General features: G+C 36.7%; 1 protein-coding gene across 1 annotated transcript in view; it reads left to right on the top strand.

Annotated features, from left to right (window-relative positions):
• The window catches only part of LOC126342742 (vesicle transport protein SFT2B), a 74,168-nt gene that overhangs the window by 690 nt on the left and 53,378 nt on the right, over positions 1-20,100 (top strand). The window lies entirely within an intron of this gene.

Here is a 20,100-nt window from a genome sequence, read left to right as displayed (position 1 = left end):
CTGAATGAAGTGTAATAATAAAATCTATCAATAGGAATTTGTGTAGGCCTACCGTGTAAGATTACAAAGTATGTAGAATTACTTGTGCTCTGGAGCATTTAAATCTGCATTCTTCTGGTTTAAAACTTAAGCAGCATAGTAGATCATATCGCCAGAATTGAATAAAGATGTTTGAATCAGAAGGTAACATTGAAAATAAATTTTAAAAGAATGTTGCATTACATTGTTCCTGTATATTTCTCTGTTAAAGCTACATTCCATATTTAGGTATAGGCTATGATGGGCAAATTACTACCGAGAAAATTAGTCACTTCTTGCTACAGAAACATCACACTATTTGAATAAAATTACCAAATTTATAACTTTTTGACTATACTATCCTTCATAATTTGTACAGGAACAGATTTCGACTTTTCATCAATCTCAATCTTCTTTTGTAACTCATCATCATACTTTGTGTTAATCAGACAAAGATCTTGAGTTAGTATTTAAGCAGTGAAGAGCATTAAAATTAAAGAACAAGAAAGCAATTTATATTGTGACTCATGTTACAAATTTGGGACATCCTATTGCTAATGTACAATTTAGGTCAAAAGTGTTGTCAAACCATTAAGAGTATTGATCTGGTTTTTATCACAGAAAATGCAAATTAGGTTGGCATTCAAATGACATAGTTACAGATTTCTAAAAATATTTATACCGTGTAAAATATTGTAATATATTGAAAAAAGTGTGAGACTCATGATACTTGATACTGATTGTTGGAGAAAGTTTTTCTGCGAGCAGGGGAAAAAGGCATTATTTACCAAATAAAATAAACTTGACATTAAAATTTCATTTTTAAGCACTGTGGAAAATTATAAGCACATGACATCTGGGAAAATAACCCATAAATTCAATTAAAATTCAGAGATTTGTAAATATCCACTTGCATTGACGGAATCATGTGGATTTATTTTCTTTATAATTTTGTCCTGTGTGTATAGTATTTCACCACTCTTTGCAGGTCGTTTCCAGTAGTGACCAGCGCTCTCCATTGCACTGACTAGATAAATTGCACATACCTCTGCAGCATAGAATTTACTATCATATTCTTCTTTGTACCAGTGTACAATTTCTACACTTTCTATGGTCTCTTCAGTATGATGATATGCATAAGGAAAATTCTTTGAGGACAGCATATATGCTTATAGTACTCCTTTCTCGCAGTGAATGCTGTTTATGTTTGATATTGATGATTTTAAAGAAAGTATTTGAGCCAGATTAAGTTTCTCACTGATTCCTTCAATTTGACCACTAGACATATGGAAAAAGCTGCATAGTTGTGGTACTTCCAGCTGCCTGAACAAAAGGTGAAGCATCACCTCCTTTTAATTTTTGCCTTTTTACTGCATTCCCCAGTTGCCATTTCGCAACTGGACCTGTTCTATCTACAGTTCCTTTACTGTGAGGTGTAGTAAAAAAGTTAAAATAGATTTCCATATTATGAAATTATGTTGAGGTACATCAGCAGTAATGTATTTGTTTTTAAATTGTGAGGTAGGTCCATCTGACCAGATTGAAATTACCTTCACATTTTTCAGGTATAGTTGACACTACCTTGCTAATGTATGCAATCACAGTATCCTGGGAATGGGTTAAGTTGTCTGAAACAGCAACAGTTTGGCGAGGAAAACCTGAATGACACAGTGAAAATACTGACTTGTTCTTATGCCCAATGTGCACTTTGCACCTCATCTTGATAAACATAACTGTAATTTTCAGCAAAATCAATATGTGGCAATGCAAACTCCTTACAATCTTGGCTTGGAACCATTTCCTTTTGCTGATAATAAAATGCAGACTGACCTCTCTATGTACAGCAATGGAGAAGAAACTGAGGAATTGTGGAAATTGTGTATTTCGCTTTATCAACTTAGAGTCTTTGTCTTTAATTATTTTAGAGCCATTGTCTTACATTCAATTCTGCCAACAAAACTCACTGGGTGCTGGTATATGATATTTGATACAAAATATATCATGTTTCTTATGAAGGCTGCTGATGGCATTTATAAAATTTTCATAGTGCACAAACATATGTTATGCGGTAGTTTGCTGCTTAACTGAAGATGTGGTGGCCATATTTCTGCAAGCTTAGCTTTCCCTATTTGAAATTCAGGGTGTTCCTGTTTTAATACGTCATACGTTTGCATGATGGACATGACTAAGTGATGAATATGAACTGTCTTCTTCTTGGCATAATCCGTATCGCTCCAGGCAGGGGGGTTCCCTTCATAGTCTCGGATGTTACTGAATTTAGTGTATGTTAAAATTCAGGAGTAAGTAAGAAACACACCATATTTTTTCTCCACAAAAATTCCTGCCCCGGGATACAGGCTTCCAAAGATGACACTGCAAACACCATTTGAAAGATAATTTCAGAAAAATTTTAAAAGTGCAGTTCTATATATTTTGTTAGTTTTTTTGATTTGAAAGATAATTGGTTTATGATTACAATGGTATCCTCTGTTTGGACTACTATCATAGTTATTTTACTGTTCTCTTTTGAATTTTTTTAAATAATTTACAGAAGGGGTTTTTTTTCCGAAAAATGCGAATCCAGAAAAGTTAGATTTTTTTCTGTTGATTAGTACTGTGTAGTACTATATTCCTGGTAAAGGACAGTTTCCACTTTTAAATTGGACAGGTTTCATTAAAAAAAAAATCCACTTTCAAGGATAATGTATGTCTTCACTGAAGTTGTTTTGTACTAATTTCTTTGTTACGATGTTTATTTCTGTTGCAGTTATCTTATCACTTTTTTTTGTTGCAATTATTTCTTTTTACGTTTTTGTTGGAGTTATTTCTTTCCACTTTCATTGTTGTGATATTTCTGACACTTTGTTGTTGTTTCTTAGTTGTGGTTGTTCATTGCAAGTTTCTGTTTTGCAGTTGGTCAGTGCTAATTTGTTTACTGAAGAAGCTTCTGAGAAATCTGAGACCATCCAGTGTTTTCTGGTTGTCGTTTTTTTGAATTTGCCAGTTGACACAGTTACAGTGCGTTTTGTGAAAAGGACTGTTTGAAATCTCTTCTGACTGGGGCCACAGGAGAGTAAAGTGTACTGACTATTTGCATATCCACAAAATAGTGATATACAAGACAAAAAAAAAAGACTTTATTCAGGTTGGGAATAAATGTTCTCATTTGAAGACTCTGTTTCAAAGTGAAGAGGTTTTCACTGACGTCTTTTTGGGTTCTAAATGTTTTGACATAATAACAACAATGATAGTATCTGAACAAGGTGAAGCCTCCCAAGGTACAGATGATGCAAATTTTGCATCACTAGAGGAAGAATTAAATACCCTGAATCAGTCAACTACAGAGGTAGGTGTTGCTCCTGTTAAGAAACCATAGTAAGTGAATTCGAGTGATAAGTTCTATGCATCAAGAAAGCACAGAGAAATTACTAAAGCTATGGATGAATACACTACAGCAAAACTGGCCACACTCTTCAAATTAGAAATTGTATCTTCAGAAGAAAATGAACCAAAGCACTCTTGCACATCTTGCCAGGATTTTTTTTACAAATATCAGTTCAGCTGTTGAATATTGTGATCTTGCAGTGAAAAGGTGCAAATTTTAACCATTATTCCAGAGTCATTTTCAAAGAAAACAATTGTGAACCACATTCCATCCGTATCAATGTACTTCGTAAACAAATAAAGAAATGTGAGGTCTGTAAAAGGAGTCTTTGGAAGACCAAATCCGTATTATGGTCATCCTGTAGGAGCAGCTCAAGTTCAAATAGTAGTCATTTTCTCTGGAAGGTAAATGGGACTGTTCTCGCCAGAGTGCCAACAAAAAAGACACTATAACTGTAACAGTTGAAGGTCAAAAAGTTGTGAAAGTCAAGAGGTACATGACTCGCAGTATCAAAGAAACTTCTGCAATTTATGAGAGCAACTATACTACTTCACATATTGGAAGATCAAAATTTTATGCATTACAACCTAAGTGGATAGTTTCACACCCACCTAGGGGTGTCTGTCTCTGTGTGTGTACTGCGCGAATTTCGAACTTTATGTGGTAACTTTGGAGAACTTACTGGAGCACGTGACATATGACACCGTGGTTGGATGTGTGAAGTCATTAGCAGCCTGTGATGTAAAGCAAGAGACTTGTTTGTTTCAAGAATGTGGTGACTGCCCTGGAAAGGGAGGACAGTCTTTACAGGCACTTGGCCTGGAAGACGTAGCAGATAACTATGCAGAAATTACATATGTGACATGGGAGGAGAATAAACTAATTAAAAAAACTGTTGCCTTTGGCTCTTCCATTGATGAACATGGTAAATGGTTAGTGAAAGCAGTAACACACTGGCATCTGAAGAAATTGCAATAACACATTGCAGAAATGAAAGGGTGTGTACAGACTGAAGAACTATGTTCAGTGCTTCACTGTGATTTTGATGGGAACTGATCCTCCCATGAGAAGTACAAGGCTATAACTGAAGTAACAACCAGGTTTCAATTTTTACAGGAGTGACATATTTTTTAAAAAAAAAAGACCACAAGTGTTGCAGTTGTACGTGATGGCACAGGACATGACTCAGAACATGCTTGGCTAGCAATGTACAAAATTCTTAAACTGCAAACAGAGTCGGAGAAGATCGTCATTATTACTGATGGTGCTCCTAGTCATTTTGAAAATTGTTACCAACTGTTTGAATTGAGTAAGATGCTTGTGCCAACTGACTGGGTATACAGTGCTACTTGTCATGGGAAGGGGCCTTGTGATGGTGTAGGAGGCCTGCCGAAGCACCATACTACCAAACATAATCATCCAGACCAAATACCGCTGTGATTCAGTATGCTGAGGATTTTACAATAGTTGTGAAATCTTACACATCCATAGCCCTCATTCTTTTGTCCAAAGAGGAAATCGAAGAATTCTGTGAGCAGAAAAATAAGAATGGTCCAAAAAAACTAGTCCTGCGAAAGGAATTCAGAAGACCCAGTTTTGGACCCAAAGTGATGGGCGAACTCATATTGCACGGACTTTAAAGAGCAAGAAAGAAGAAATTTTGTTTATTGGGCCAACACCTCAGCAGGATAATATTCAGATTCACAACCTGAGAAGGGGGATGTTGTGGCTTATGTGTATGACTGTGACTGGTGGATTGCAGAAATTACAGATGCCCTTTATTAGTTAAACAAAATTGTAGCGAACTCTGTTACCACATTGACCAGCTGCAGGATATAGGTTTCCAGCTGAAGGACAACAACAACGCCATCGGTACTCGCTTCCTGTTCAATGTTTTGAAGGTTGTAAGTGCTCCAGTTCCTATTGGTTCAACATGAAGGCATCACTCCATATCAAAGAAAGATACTGAAGCAGTGGAACACATTTTCATTCCATTGACTGGCTAATTTCAGTACAAAACAGAGTGCACAGAAGTTATATAAATTGAAAACTTTTAAGTCTTTGGGCGTTCCACATACATTTTGGAACCATTTAAAATGCTTGAAAAATGAATCTCTTACTCATCCCTCAAAACTAAAATTATGTTAAATAACGCAAGATTTTGATTTTTATAAGCCTGTTATGTGATGATGTAATAATAAAATAGCACTTACGATAGATAATTAGTCACTTCTTGCTACAGGTGCATTAATCAACAGAAAAGGAAAAAAAAATTTTAGGGATTGGCGTTTTATAAAAAGAAAAATTCCATAAATTATAAAAAAAGTTCAGAATGTTATAGTAAAAGAATTTTGACAAATAAGTCCTAATGGAAGATTTCTGTGTAATTACAAAACACTTATCTTTCAGAAAAAATCTAGAACTGTTCCAGAGATACAGCATTTTAAAATTTTTTCCAAAATCCACATCTTCAAAATGGTATGCAGGTAAGATTATTTCCTAGCCTGCCTGAATTGATACGGACTATGCCTCAGATCATTATTTTCTCTAATCACTATTGTGTCCTTCCTGTCTGGTGACTGACGACTAATGTCGTCACAATAGTAGAAACCAGTTTCCAAGTGTCTAGTTTCACAAGTAAGGCCTCTATTTTGTGGACCGCTGCCATGGCTGGGTATTTCTGACTTTCCATCTGATGAATTACCAAACAAGCCCCTGAACAACTATGAATTTAGGCAGTGGTGAAGATGGCAAGAAACAATTGGCTCAAACCGTGGCTTTACTCGGAGCACTAGGTGACATTGACAAAACAACATTACTAGGCTGTTGATCTTGCCTCTTACATTGCCTATGTTTTCTAACTCTCTCCTTAGTTTCAGCTCTTCTTTCTTCTAACAACAGTTATTCCTTATGTTGACCCAACTGTAGAAACTTTAGTTTCTGCTGCTGTTGACTTTTTCTAGTTTTTCCTGATGCTGCTTCTCAAATTCTTCATATTTTCCTCCACTCTGTAACTTTTCCCTTCTCCTTTTCTATCTGCTGCTGTTACGGGCATCCTCTTTTTTAACCTTAAAAACATATAGCTGTGGCTCAAGTTAAGTGGCTTGCGTTACAAATTCAATTTTCTGTTTTTACAGTATTGGTTGAAATTGGGAAATTTTTAATAGTGATATTAGTTACACATTCACACAAAAAAGTAAATTACTGAACAAGATAAAGTTAGCTCTTATATTCCTGTTAATATAAAATCTTAATTACATGAAAGTGACTCATGTTACATGAAAGTTTATGCTGTTGTATTATATTATTTATCCTAACCTATAATTTACATACTTCAATTTTATACTGTTTATATAATACGTTAGGGTATGCAACTATAATATAAATAATGATATAGTAATTATTATCTGCCAATTAATTAAAATGAATGTCCAAAATCTTAACTAATTCACTCTCTTATCACATGAAAAACACATGGCCTTATAAAAATGCTTACAAATTATGGAAGGAAAGTAGTAAACCATAGTTGCCATACAATAAAAGTCCAGTCTTTTCAAACAATGTATAAAATGTACCAAATTTTAAATTTTTAAAAGTCATAAATGTGTCCTACTTTACACAGAATATCCCAGATACAAACCACAGAAAAGTTAAAATGATTGAAGAAGGTGAAAGAACATAGGGGTACAAACAAGATGGAAGAATGTGGTGAACTGTGAAGGGGATATGAGAAAGAAACGAACCAGAAATAATGGCAGTTCGGAAGTAAATTTACATTATTAAAAGGACTCTTTGTATGTAGTCTGTTGATATGAGAGGAGGAGTTGTTTGGAATGGTGTTCCCATTTACCTTAAATTTAAGCTTACACAGCAACTTGGGGACAGTGAAATCTACCAGGCAACTGAAAAGTGGTATTCTTTGTTTCTTAGGGATCCATGCAAGAAGATTATTTGGCCGGATAAGGAATTGCTTACCTAGTTATAGAACTGCATTTTGCACACAACTTCAATAAGTGTTTCGTTTCTGGAGATCTCGTAGTGACCTACAAGAACTAAATCAAGGGGAAGGAGATGGTGTAACAAATATCAAAAAGATAATGAAGAGCTTGCGTAGTCATTTAGATAAAATATCCATGCTCATAATAACATTAAAACTCCCAACACTGCTTGAGCATTGAACTGCAGGCCCACACTACAGTATGGCGAGAACTTGGAGCCATACTGCTATACACTGTATAAAATGCTAGCTTTATGGACACACAACCATATTCTTTTGGGAAGAAATTTATGGAGAAACACAGTCAACATACATTGCGGATACAAGTGTTTGCTTCCAAGACAGTTTGAGTAGGTTTGAGAAACATACAGTTTTATATTGATTGGTTGACTTCAAATGGAGGAAAGGAATATCTGAAAGACTGAATATAAAAATTGAATAATGTATGTACTCATTTGCTTCAGTGTCTAAATGTGTTTCAGAGAAGCAGATTTGTCAGCACAATTTTTACTAATTGAAGGGAGTCTTTGGTCGAACTGGTTCTCAGTTTCCTCCGTGAAAGTGGTTTCTATACTCAGTTTCAAGGTTTTTCATCTCACTCTGGTGTTGGGGCAGGGCAGTGAGGGTTGGGGTGTCTCCCACTGGAAGCTGTGTTTGGAGATTCCCGATTCCCCTCCCTGGCCAAGATCCTCTTTTATTTCCCTTTTACTCTGTTTTTATCACTTTTTAGAACTGGTTAGTCTCCTTTTCCCATATGCATTTCTACATTCTAGCAGTTGAACGCTTTTAAGTAGCAGGTGGTCTTGCCTCTACTGCCTTGGAGGTGGGATATTTCCTGCCTCTAGCATAGCCTTTGGATTGCTCTCTTGCTGACTTCCCTTGTTAAATTTTTACCATTGACGGCACAATGGCACTTTTACGTTTTTTTAGCCTTTTCCCTTTTATCGTTCTGGCTTTTCTGAGATGTCAAACTGTCTGAATAGACCACATTTGAAACAAGGGACTGATGACCTTGCTGTTTGGTCCCTTCAACCCGAATCAATCAACCAACCAACCAATTGAAGGGGGCATAAAAAAAACCCAAAAAGTTCATCTGCCGTTATGAACAGCAAAGAAACAGCCCCTCATAACCAGTAAGAATACAGGAATACGGAGCTGTTCAGATTATCATTTGAATTGGTGTTATAACCAAGTAGTATATCTGCCATGGCAAAAGCAGCGCTGCTTGAAAAATGTGGATGAATAAGGAAAAAATTATAAATATTATACCATACCACACTTGCATTTTATGGTAAAATATGTGCAGGCTTGGGTACAGGTGATATAGACATTGAAGTCTGTCTAGAGAAACCAGCAGCACTCTCCTCCAAACTATCAATCATGCACATCTCAGCAAAAAAATGGGAGCAAGACAAACTAAAGATTGGAAGAATAATGTCTATTTTACAGTAGAAGTGAAAGAGAGTAGCAATTTGCTGACTAAACGAAGAAGGGTTGCTGTGTAGTAGTACAGGCAAATAACTTCTCGAAGTTTCAGCTATAGACTATCTGCTGAGAAACTTGCAGCCTTTTAGGTGATGACAAGGTTGGTTTGAGACCCCCAAGTGACAAACTGCCGCTTGGGGCGCCTTGCTGAGAGGGGCACCAGAGGTGGCAAAGTGCAAGGTTCATATGCAGTGTGTATCACAATTAGTGGCGGAAACTGACACAGATAGAAAGTGTGAAAGGAAACACAAGGGATGCCAAATGGCAAAATGATAAGTTGCTTTTCTCCAAAAATGTTGTTGAACTGGCCCTGAGTGTTGAAGATAAAAAGGTGCTGTGTAATAAAGGAGAGCAAAAATGACTGCAGTAAATATCTCTTTACTCTATAAATTATTCCAGTCACAGTTAAAGTTCTGTTGTGTGGAATGCAATCAATGGAACTTCAAGGAAAAGCTAGAGGTATCACTTTAATGATTCAGTGAGGAATGGGTATCTTCATACTAGCCCAGGAGACATTAGAATACCATTTATAAATCCCCAGCCCTGATTCCTTAAAGAAGGGATCTCCCAAGTCTGACTAGTTTAAAAATAGGTTAATGTGTTAAATATTTGGCATTTATCATTTAAGTGACCAAATTTAGGAAAGGTTTGAGATTGTTTAAAGTTTGTTGGAAGTTGCTAAGTGCTCTCATTACCAGACATTGGATGAGTACGATGGGTATAGTCTCGGTAATTTGTCCTCCATTTTAAGCAGAAGCTAGTTTCCCATACATCTCAATATTTGACACCATATCTCTTGAACTATGTGCCATATAACAATAGAATTTCATAGGTATGTTCAGTGATACATGTGGATACTGTCTGCAGAGTATATTGTGAATAAAATTAGAAATAAAGAACAACAGTGGGAATGTAGTAGGCAATAATATTTCTTCCTGTTGTCATTTTGCAAGGGTGTTCAGTGAGAAAAAGTTTCATATAGATTTGAAATTGTGTGTAAAGTTTGTTGAAAGTCATTAAGTGATCTCATTTTCAAATAATGGATGAATATTTGTGTGGGTAAATTATGGGCTAAAGTGCACTTGCAATTTTGGTGCCTTTTCTGTTGTTTGCTACTGTCAGCAGATTGTTTCTGTTGGTCACAGCCAATCACATGATTTTGCAGTCATCAGTGTGAGTCATTGAATTTGACTTGTTTCAGTGGAAGATACAATTTGATTACTTTTGTTTTTGACAAGCAGAGTGGAAAATTGAGGGTTATTGATGTGTCTGTAATGGGTTGTAAGCTTAGTTACTGGTTTTTGTATTTGTTTCTTGTATGGTATGTTTCTCAGATTATGATAGGGTTTCCTGGGATATTGTTTCATATTCCAATGTTATAGTTTTGTTGTTCATTTGCAAAACCAACAAATTCAAAGGTAAGAAAACTGGTTATGGTGATATATTGATCTGTAGCATAGCCTGAGATATATAGGTTAGGATGAAATGTTAGTTTGGTTGTGAGTTGTCAAAGCCAAGAAATGTGGCTGAAAGAAAACTGGGCTATGGTGGCACATTGATCTGTAGTGTAACCAATGATCTTTTCAAAATGTCCCGATTTCTGAGGTAAGGTGATGGGTAGAAGGAACATATAGTACAGTTTAAATTTTATGGAATGGTCTGTTTTATATGACAGCATTCTGCACAATATATTCCATTACGCCACCACGTAATTTAATACTCACCATCATAATAATGTTTAGTGAGCACTATTTTCTCACCTGTTCTGGCATCTTGTCTCTCGTCATTTTAATGATTCGCCATTATCACTTCCCATCATTCGCTGTCCAAACATTTACCAGCTGCAGCACACAACAGAAAAGCTACCAACACCATAAGAACACTTTGCCAGTTTGTGCGCCATGAGTTAACAGTGCCTCAAAACCTGTAGACAGTTTCTAACTATAATATTTGTCTTATTGTTTTAAACCTGTTACATAAGGTTTTTATCTCGTAATGAATAGATTATGTCAGAATTTTAAATTTGGTCAATAATTACATTAAATATTGAAAATAAAACTTTTGTTGCCCCTATAAGCCATTAGATAAGCAACCTGCGACGGGCTGGCTGATTGTGCACTGCGTTAGTCATTTTATAACATAGATGTTGTAGCATTTCACTCAAAGTAGTGCTATCTTTTGGCTTACCCTGAATTAATCCTGAAAGGAGCAGTTGGGACCGAAGTTCCATTAATAATGAAGTTTGTAACTACCTTTTCATCGTGTGGACCTTATGTTGCCAGCAACAGATTACAGCAATATCAATTATCATGATACAGCCCCTCATAGGGGACACTAGAGAGATACTACTCAGGCTCATCCCTCCCTGAAGCCTCTCAAGGGGTGATAACATGACCATTTCAAATTTAGTCACATGTGGTCTATGGATACCTTTCTATCTCAGTGTTAAAACTACCAAAGAGCAATGTCTTAACTCTCTCCATTTTTTACAAATTCAAGTTTGAAGGCTCACAGGTGTGTATCCTGTCATTAGTCAGGCACTAAATGCCATATGTTCAGAGGTCTGCTTACTAATGTGTCAACCTACGTACCTCACATTTTTTTCGCATGTCATGTACATCAGTCACTAAGTTAATATAATGTATAAAAAGTCAAATACATCATTCAGGTTTTTTATGAAAAATATTGAAACCTGCACTTTTTCCATGCTGTGCTTTAAATTCATAATTCTTTTTAAAAACATAACTTCGTACAGGGAAACATTACAGACCTCTGTTTGTGTGCTGTAATTATTTAGTCCTAGTATTAAGTACATGCAATAATGAAAAGTATTCCACATTGCAATTAATAGTTCATGCCTTCACTTCAAGATGGTGCCTATTTGGGAAAAAAATAAAGTTAAATTTTGCCCAGTTCAAAGGTGGGTAGGGTATGCTGACCATTGAATCTGAAGTTCCCCCCCCCCCCTTCCCTTGTAATATTTACGTACCTGGTAGAGAAGAAGAAAATTGTGAGTCACGTTATTCATTGGCAAAGAATAAAATGAAAATGCCATTTACACATACCGTTCACGTACAACACTACAGAAAATTGGCAAATAAAATCCACGTATATTCCTAGAAGAATTTTCCAAAATAGGAGGCTGTTCATAAATTAAGTGTACTGTGACCATAATGATCAGTGGTTTTATGAGGTTTGGCAATACTGAGTGGTAGTAGTGGATTCCCTGACCAGAGCAAGCATTGCAGGACCACGGTAGTACAAAGGACATTCAAAAAGTTTTGCACAGTCATCTCTAATTTTTTTTATTTTTTGCAGGAGGAGACTGAATATTTTTTGTTAATATACTTGGAACATTCAGCTATAAGTTGGTATATAAGAGTATTTTCTTTTATTTACTGGTGAGTCTTAATGGACCGTGAAGTAGATGTCAGGTTGCGACAACAGTCTGTGATGGGGTTGCTCTTGAAGACCGACGATGGCTCTGCCACATCAGTTCACAGGAAGTTGTTCCCTGTTTATGGGAGTACACAGTAGATTGAAGCAGTATCCAGTGGTGGTTGCAGAGGTTTAAAGAAGGCGATTTCTCTCTAAAGGACAATCCACGATGCAGTAGATCATCGACAGCAGTGAGTGGTGTGTGACGACACAAAAGCTTGCTGAATGACTCGTTTGTCATTAGGTAGTGTGGTATCATTGGTACCATCACACATTTGTCATTTTGGATGATTTGATCAATGGTCTCTTTATTCATATCACTCACTGCCGTCGATGGTCTACCGCATCGTGGATTGTCCAGTAGAGAGAAATCACCTTCTTTAAACCTCTGCAACCACTGTTGGATACTGCTTCAATCTACTGTGTCCTCCCATAAACAGGGAGTAACTTCCTGTGAAACGATGTGGCAGAGCCATCGCCAGTCTTGAAGAGCAACTCCATCACAGACCGTTGTCGCAACCTGACATCTACTTCACGGTCCATTATAACTCACCTGTAAATAAAAGAAAATACTTTTCTATACCAACTTATAGTTAAATGTTCCAAGTTTGTTCACAAAAAAAATTCGGTCTCCTACTGCAAAATAAATAAATAAATAAATAAACAAAAATAAAAATAAAAAAAATAGATGACTGTGCAAAACTTTTTGAACACCCATTGTATATATAGTCACGCTGTAGCATCCAGTAGCATGAAAGATGGCAGTGAGAAATCCTGCCATGTGTAGTGATTTGCATCATGCAGACAGAAGGAATAACATCTACCAGAATTTTTTCCTGAATCGTAATGGCTTAAGGCTAAGGTGTTACGAACAGAAAGTGTGTGTTTAAGTAGTGTAAGAAGTTCAGTAGAGGGAGAACAAATTGACAGAGGAGGTGAAAGACCTTTGATTTTGACTGATGAATTGAGGAAAAAAATCAAGGAAATTGTTTGATGAAGGTGATAAAATTTCTGCAATGTCTCCAAAACTCTCGTATGAGACACTCATCAAAATGCTAGGTTATCAGAAACTGTGTGCAAGATGGATCACAAAACAGCTGACAGATGAGCTCAAGAAAAATGGAGTCAGTAGTGCCCACGAGTTTTCTTGAGCTACTTGAATTAGAAGGTGAGTTGGAAGGGGAGTATTTCTGAGCTCTACTGTGACTGGACATGAAATGTGGGAGGCTCATTACATATGAGAGACGAAAGGACAGTTATCACAGTGGCATCACACACATTCCCCCAAAAATGTAAAGCTCCATTTTGGGTAAAACAGTCTTGGCATTAGGATTTGGGACCAAAAAGGCATCATTTTGGTCAAACGTCTGCTTCAGCGGAAACCATCAATGCACAATCAATCTTCTGAGCCCTTAAAAAAACTGAAAATGTGCTTTCAAAACAAAAGGATGGGAGTGCTGACAAGAGGAGTTTGCTTGTTGCATGACAATGCCTGTTCTTGCACAGACCTTAGCTACCAGGGTGTTCTTGGACTCATTTGGTTGGGATGTTTTGAACCACCCCTCATATTCCCCTGACTTGTAGCTTTCAGATAACCATCTTTTCACCTCTCTGAAGGCACACATGAGTGGAATTAAATTTTTAACAACTGAGCAGGTGCAGAGTGAGTTTATGAAGTGGGAGATGAACTGATTGGGAGAGTTCTTCAAGAAGGGCATACAGAGAAGCTTGGGCCACGACCCACTACATGCATGCAGCAAATGGGATGGTGATTATGCTTCATTTATTTTAAAAAAATATATATAACTTGAGTACCAATACACTTATGTTCTGAACATGCCTTATATATGTGGTTGACCTGTAGGTCAGAACTACAAACAGGAAAGATATTGTTTTCAATAAGAAGAGAATGGTGTCCCTTATGGTTGCATTTAAGTAAGGCAACTTTGACAGTAGTTATAAAAATAGTGTCAGTAATTGCAGGGCCTGCTGCATAATATAGGTCACAATATGACATTTTAATGTATAGTTGTTTCCTGTCAGCTGCTTAAACTTAATCGTTCTTTCAATCTGTAAGCTTACTTCAGTGTTATTGCCATTTTCTAGTATAACATTAAGTTGTTCATAACATATGTACATACTGCATCTGTGTTTGCTATTTTCTTGCATGTCAAATCTTACAAAAAATATGTAATTATTCCAGTATCAGATAGCAAGAAAATTAAGACCATATACATAACCAGTATATAAATACATCACAGAAACCTAATGCTACCACACCTGTATCAAATCAACTGTAAAATCTTATGGAAAATACATATTTGTTCATGATATGACAAGAAAATAGTGGCCAGACACAGATGCAGTCAGTACAAACATTGTGAACAATTATTGTTGTACTCGAAAATGGCAATAATGCTGAAATAAGCTTATTGTAGTATAAAAGAGTATTAAAGTTTAAGAAGATAACAGAAAATAATTATACATTAAAATATAAAACTAGTAATATTCTCTGGTAAAGTGCTATCTCCAGTGATGTTTCTTAGCTGTCAGTAGTTCTGCCAACTCTGTAGCAGGCACATGCCAGGTGTAATGAGAATTTAGATATTCGTGGAGCTGGTCAACTGTGATGATTTTAAAGCTTTGACAGAGAAATCAGTTTTTTAAATATGTCCATATTTTAACTGTCCAGACCTTAGTCTGATGGTTATTATTCTCAATTTTGAGTTTCTAAATGAAAGTTCCCTGGTTGCCACAGCTTGTGGATCTAAAGGGCTGTCGTCTTGAATAAAATGAAAACCATTGATTTGATGTGATTTGTGCAAAATATGTTAATAATGATAAAAGTTTGAATGATTTACACAATTCTTACAATGTACCTAGCTTCTCTCTCGTGTGAATGTAGATGAAGGCTTATAGTAAAAAAAACGAGAACTGATGATGACCATGTGGTCAAAAATTTCAATAGTTTTGATTGTTCAAATAAAGAATTTTATAGCCAAACTCAACAATGATGTCTTTTACAAAATTTTACCTGACTTAACTTCAGCTACAAAAGTTTGATTCCTTCAAATCATGGCTGTGAACCCTGTTGCAACTAAAACAGTGTTTTAGCTTTTTTACAGTTCCCCTTCCGCCTTCTCCAGCACACTATTTCAACTGCAGTTTTACCTATGAGGTTAATTGTGAAACATTGTTACATTTAGAGTCACCTTACAATGTCATTAGTCCTTGGGATTATGCTTCAGTTTTAACAAACAATCTTGAGATGTCTTACATAAAGTGTTTTGTGGTGTATAGTTGAATACAGGCTCTGTCATGCACTCTAAATCTACATGGATACTCTGTAAATCAGATTTAAGTACATTTTGTTATATGATGACATGGTTGGAGACTGTGGCTGTTATTTGAAGACAAATGTTGATGGTGTTTGAGAGCAACCAGCCACAAATTTATTTTAAGTTCCTTTATACAGAAGGTATCATTCAAATCATTAAAATTCATCATCAGACAGCTTTCATGCTGTCATTATAACATGTGGTGCATTTTTTTACTGATTAGTCATCCTAAAATATAAATAATACATAATTATAAGCATGTCACACAGATGGTTGTGTTACAGATTTGCATTGGGATGTGAGTTACCTGAAATGCCCTTTTGGAGTACTTGTTTTCATAGTTTTCAGTCAGCAGACGATGTTCATGAAAAAGTTGTATAATTGAGCACTTCAGATTTGTCACTGAATACATTTCCACCCCCATCCCTACTGTTGCGCACATAAATTTGTATCACTGAGCAGTTCATATTAGTTAGAAGTCTGTTCTGTGACTAATATCCCTGTCCATGCCTCGACATGCACAAACCGCCATCGTTCATGGATCGGATTATAGTTTCAGACCATCGTGTCCAAATTATAGCCTTAAACATAATAGCAATCATTAAATCCACCAATGTATGTATGAGGGAGAAACGCTCATATTCATCATTAGAAATCATGGCATGAATACAAAATGTTAGACTCCACATGAGTATATACTGTAATATGGTTTCCTTCCAATTGAATGCAGCAAACTTTTGTTTGGACTTCATAAACAGAAAGTTCTTCTGTCTGTATTCATGTGCTCAGCCAGTGTAGTTGTGGTCATTCTCATATAAAAAGCCATGTAATGAACATACAGGGCTCGAACAGAAATATGGAAATGCCACAAGAAATGTATGCTTGGCCATAAATGCTGATGCTAGCCAATCCCATAGGTTCCACTATTGTATTTGACTACAAATGGCACCTGTGCAATATCAACACCTAGTAAGTGTCTGGCATAGTCAGAATAGTGTTCCATGTAGATGTGAATGCATTATGTTGAAACTAAGTGACTGTGAACATGGGTAAATTGCTGGTGCTTCTATGGTGGGTATATCCATAACCAAAGTAGCTGAAGTGTTTGGTACTTCAAGAGGCACCATATCAAAGATTTATACTGCACACAGATAAAGAGGAAAAACATCATCTGCCAAGTCACAACATGAATGAAAGTGTGTGTTGAATGGTTATGTCAGTCACCGAAGAGGATTATGACACAAGAGGATGACTGTTGCAGAAGTCACTGCACAATTGAATGTCATATGCCCCTGACCACCACACTCACTACATTTGAATATGGTTGGGTGTTTGTGGTCTGCTTTGGAGAAAGTGGTGTGTGATTGCTATTCACCTCTGTCATCGTTACCTGAATGTGCCACAATTTTTCAGGTAAAATTATAAGATTCCCTTGAAAAATCATATAGGACCTGCATTTATCCATTCTGAGACTGGAAGCTGTTTTGAATGTCAAATGGTTTCCTTACACTGTATTAGGTACAGTAAAGTGTTTTGGCACTTCCTTTGCACACACACCCCCCCTTTTCCCTTTGCCCTCCCTGTGTTAGTTGGTAATCACCATCTTTTGTTTTATATGTTGTTCTACCTTTGATCTTGCAGTATTTATGAGTGGAGAGGCTGCAGTGGTTGGGTGCTTGTGGAAGGAATAGTTGCAGGGATTGGAACCTTGAGGTAGCATAGTTGTCTGGAAACGTCATGCGGTTTTATAAGGATTTTACGGATGTTACATGGTTGACAGGAGACAGTGAGTGTTGTGGAAAGGCTATATGGACATCGGGGAGAACTGATCTCATTTCAGGGTGTGATGTGAGTGAGTGATAGCCATGAGGCAGAAATTTGTTCAGGACTCGAAGCTTGGGTGTTACAGGGTGAAAAAGTAGCACTTCTGAATTTTTTGGAATAAAAGTTTTGCTTATCAGAAGATGAGAGAGAGATTGCTCAAGAATTATTTTTTGTGGACAAGATCTGTGAGGTAATTGCAGGAGAAGGAAGCCTAGAAGAGTTTATTATAGATCTAGAGGGAGTTTTTGGGGTAGATATGTCTTGCACAAATTCTTAGGGTGTTGGGAAGGGAGCAGCTTTTGATAAGGAATGTGGTAACAGAAGTCAAAATGGAAGTGTTGTTGCTTATTGGTTGGTTTTACATGGGCTGAGGTTTGGATTTGAACTTCAGTGGGACGAGAGATAATTCCAATGTAGGTAACTTAGAAACTGGAAAAGGGTCATGTGAATTTGTGTTTAGAAAATGAGTTAAGCTCTTGCAGGTAATGGAGGGGTTATTAAACACTTAGAGTCCAGACCACAAATACATCATAAATACATTTGTAAAAGTGAAAGAGCAACAGCTCGTAGGTGTTGAGGAATGCCTCTTTTACATCTACATCTATACCGTGGAAACCACCACGAGGTGTCTGGCAGGGGTATGTCCCACTGTACCAGTTAGTATGTTTTCTTCTTTCTATTCACGTATGAAGTGTGGGAAGAATGACTGTTTGAATTATTTTATGTATGCAGTAATTATTCTAATCTTGTCCTCAAAATCCCTATGTGAGCAGAACGTAAGGGATGGCCGTATGTTGCTAGAGTAATTATTTAAAGCCAGTTCTCAGGTTAGTTAATGTCTGTTTTAAAGGGTCTTCCAGTTCAGTTCCTTCAGTATCTCTGTGATATTCCCCCACAGATTAAACAAACCAGTGACCAATCATGCTGCCCTTCTCTGTATATGTTGAATATCTCCCATCCGTCCTGCCTTGTACAGGTCCCACACAGTTGAGCAGTATTCTAGGATCAGTCACACCAGTGATCTGCTAGCAAACTCCTTTCCAGACTGATTGCACTTCTGCAGTATTCTACCAATAAACTGAAGTCTACCACCTGCTGTACTCAAGACTGAACCTAAGTGATCATTCCATTTCAAATCCCTACATAGTGTTGCACACAGGTATTTGTATGAGTTGGCCAATTCCAACAGTGACTCATTGATATTATAGTCATTGCAACTATTTTTTTTTTTTTTTTTTGTGAAGTGCGCAATTTTACATTTCTAAACATTTAGAGCAAGTTGCCAATCTCTGCACAACACTGAAACCTTATCAAGACATGACTGAATATTTATGCAGCTTCTTTCAGATATTACTTCATTATAGATAACTGCATCATCTCCAAAAAGCCTGATTTTACTATTAATACTGTCTGCAAGGTCATTACTATACAGCATTAACAGTAAGAGTCCTAACACGCTTCCCTGAGGCACCTTGTAGTCACTTTTTCATCCCATTATGACTCTCCATCCAACATAACATGTTGTGTCCTCCCTACAAAAAAAGTCCTCCACATAATTAATGTTTTCAAAATCAATACTGGCTGCCATTGTGGAGTTCATTCTGTTCAAGATACCTCATTATGTTTGAGCTTAGTATGTGTTCCAAAATTCTACAACAAATCAATGTCAAGGATATCGGCAGGGGTGACCTGGGTCTAATACTTGTTTAATTCATCTTTTCAGTGATACGAGGATAGGATTGAATTGGGACATTCTCCTGGGTTTTCCTTTGTAAAGGAACATTTGAAAACAGAGTTACGCATTTCAGCTTTTGCTTCACTACCCTCAGTTTCAGCTCCTGTTTCTTTTGCTAGGGAGTGGAACCTAATTTTGGTGCCACTAACAGCCTTTACATAAAACCAGAATTTCTTTTGGCTTCTGTGAAAGATAACTTGATGATATTCTGCTGACATAGTCATTGAAGGTATCGCGCATTGCTCTCTTGACAGCCGAGTGCATGTCATTCAGCAGCTCTCTATTTATTTCTCTATGCTTTGTTTTACACCTATTATGTAGTAGTCTCTGTTTCATTAGAAATTTCTTTTCAGTGACTGTATACTGTAGAGGTTCCCTTCCATTATGGATTTTTCCACTGGGTACATAACTATCCAGCGTATGGGCAATTGTTCTTTTAAAGTTGAGCCATAGTTCCTCTACGTGCTCCTACCCTGTGCTGAAAGTTTCAAGTTCCTAATTGAGATATGAAATTACTGATTTTTTTTTTATCTAGTTTACTGAACGTATATATCTTCCTGCCTGTTTTAGTTGTCCTCTGTACTTTGGTAATCATTGTGGACATCCTTAAGGTGGTCAGGTCTATTTGTTGCCATTAGACCCAATATATTTCCATCATGAATGGGGTACCTAACTGTTTGTTCTAGGTTGTTTTCTGAGAAGGCATTTAGTAATGTTTCACAGAATGTCTAATCGTGCCCACCACTAACAAATTTTAATTTTCCCAGTTAACTGTTGGATGATTAAAAGTCTTTACCAGTGATTACAGTATAATTAGGGAACTTATATATGGGTGAACTGAATTTTTCTGTATAGTTTGCAGTTACATCAATTTCTGGTT

This window comes from Schistocerca gregaria, chromosome 1 (genome assembly GCF_023897955.1).
Source record: "Schistocerca gregaria isolate iqSchGreg1 chromosome 1, iqSchGreg1.2, whole genome shotgun sequence".
Taxonomy (NCBI): domain Eukaryota; kingdom Metazoa; phylum Arthropoda; class Insecta; order Orthoptera; family Acrididae; genus Schistocerca; species Schistocerca gregaria.
Note: the sequence above shows the minus strand (reverse complement) of the source record. Positions and strands in the feature narration are given on the sequence as shown.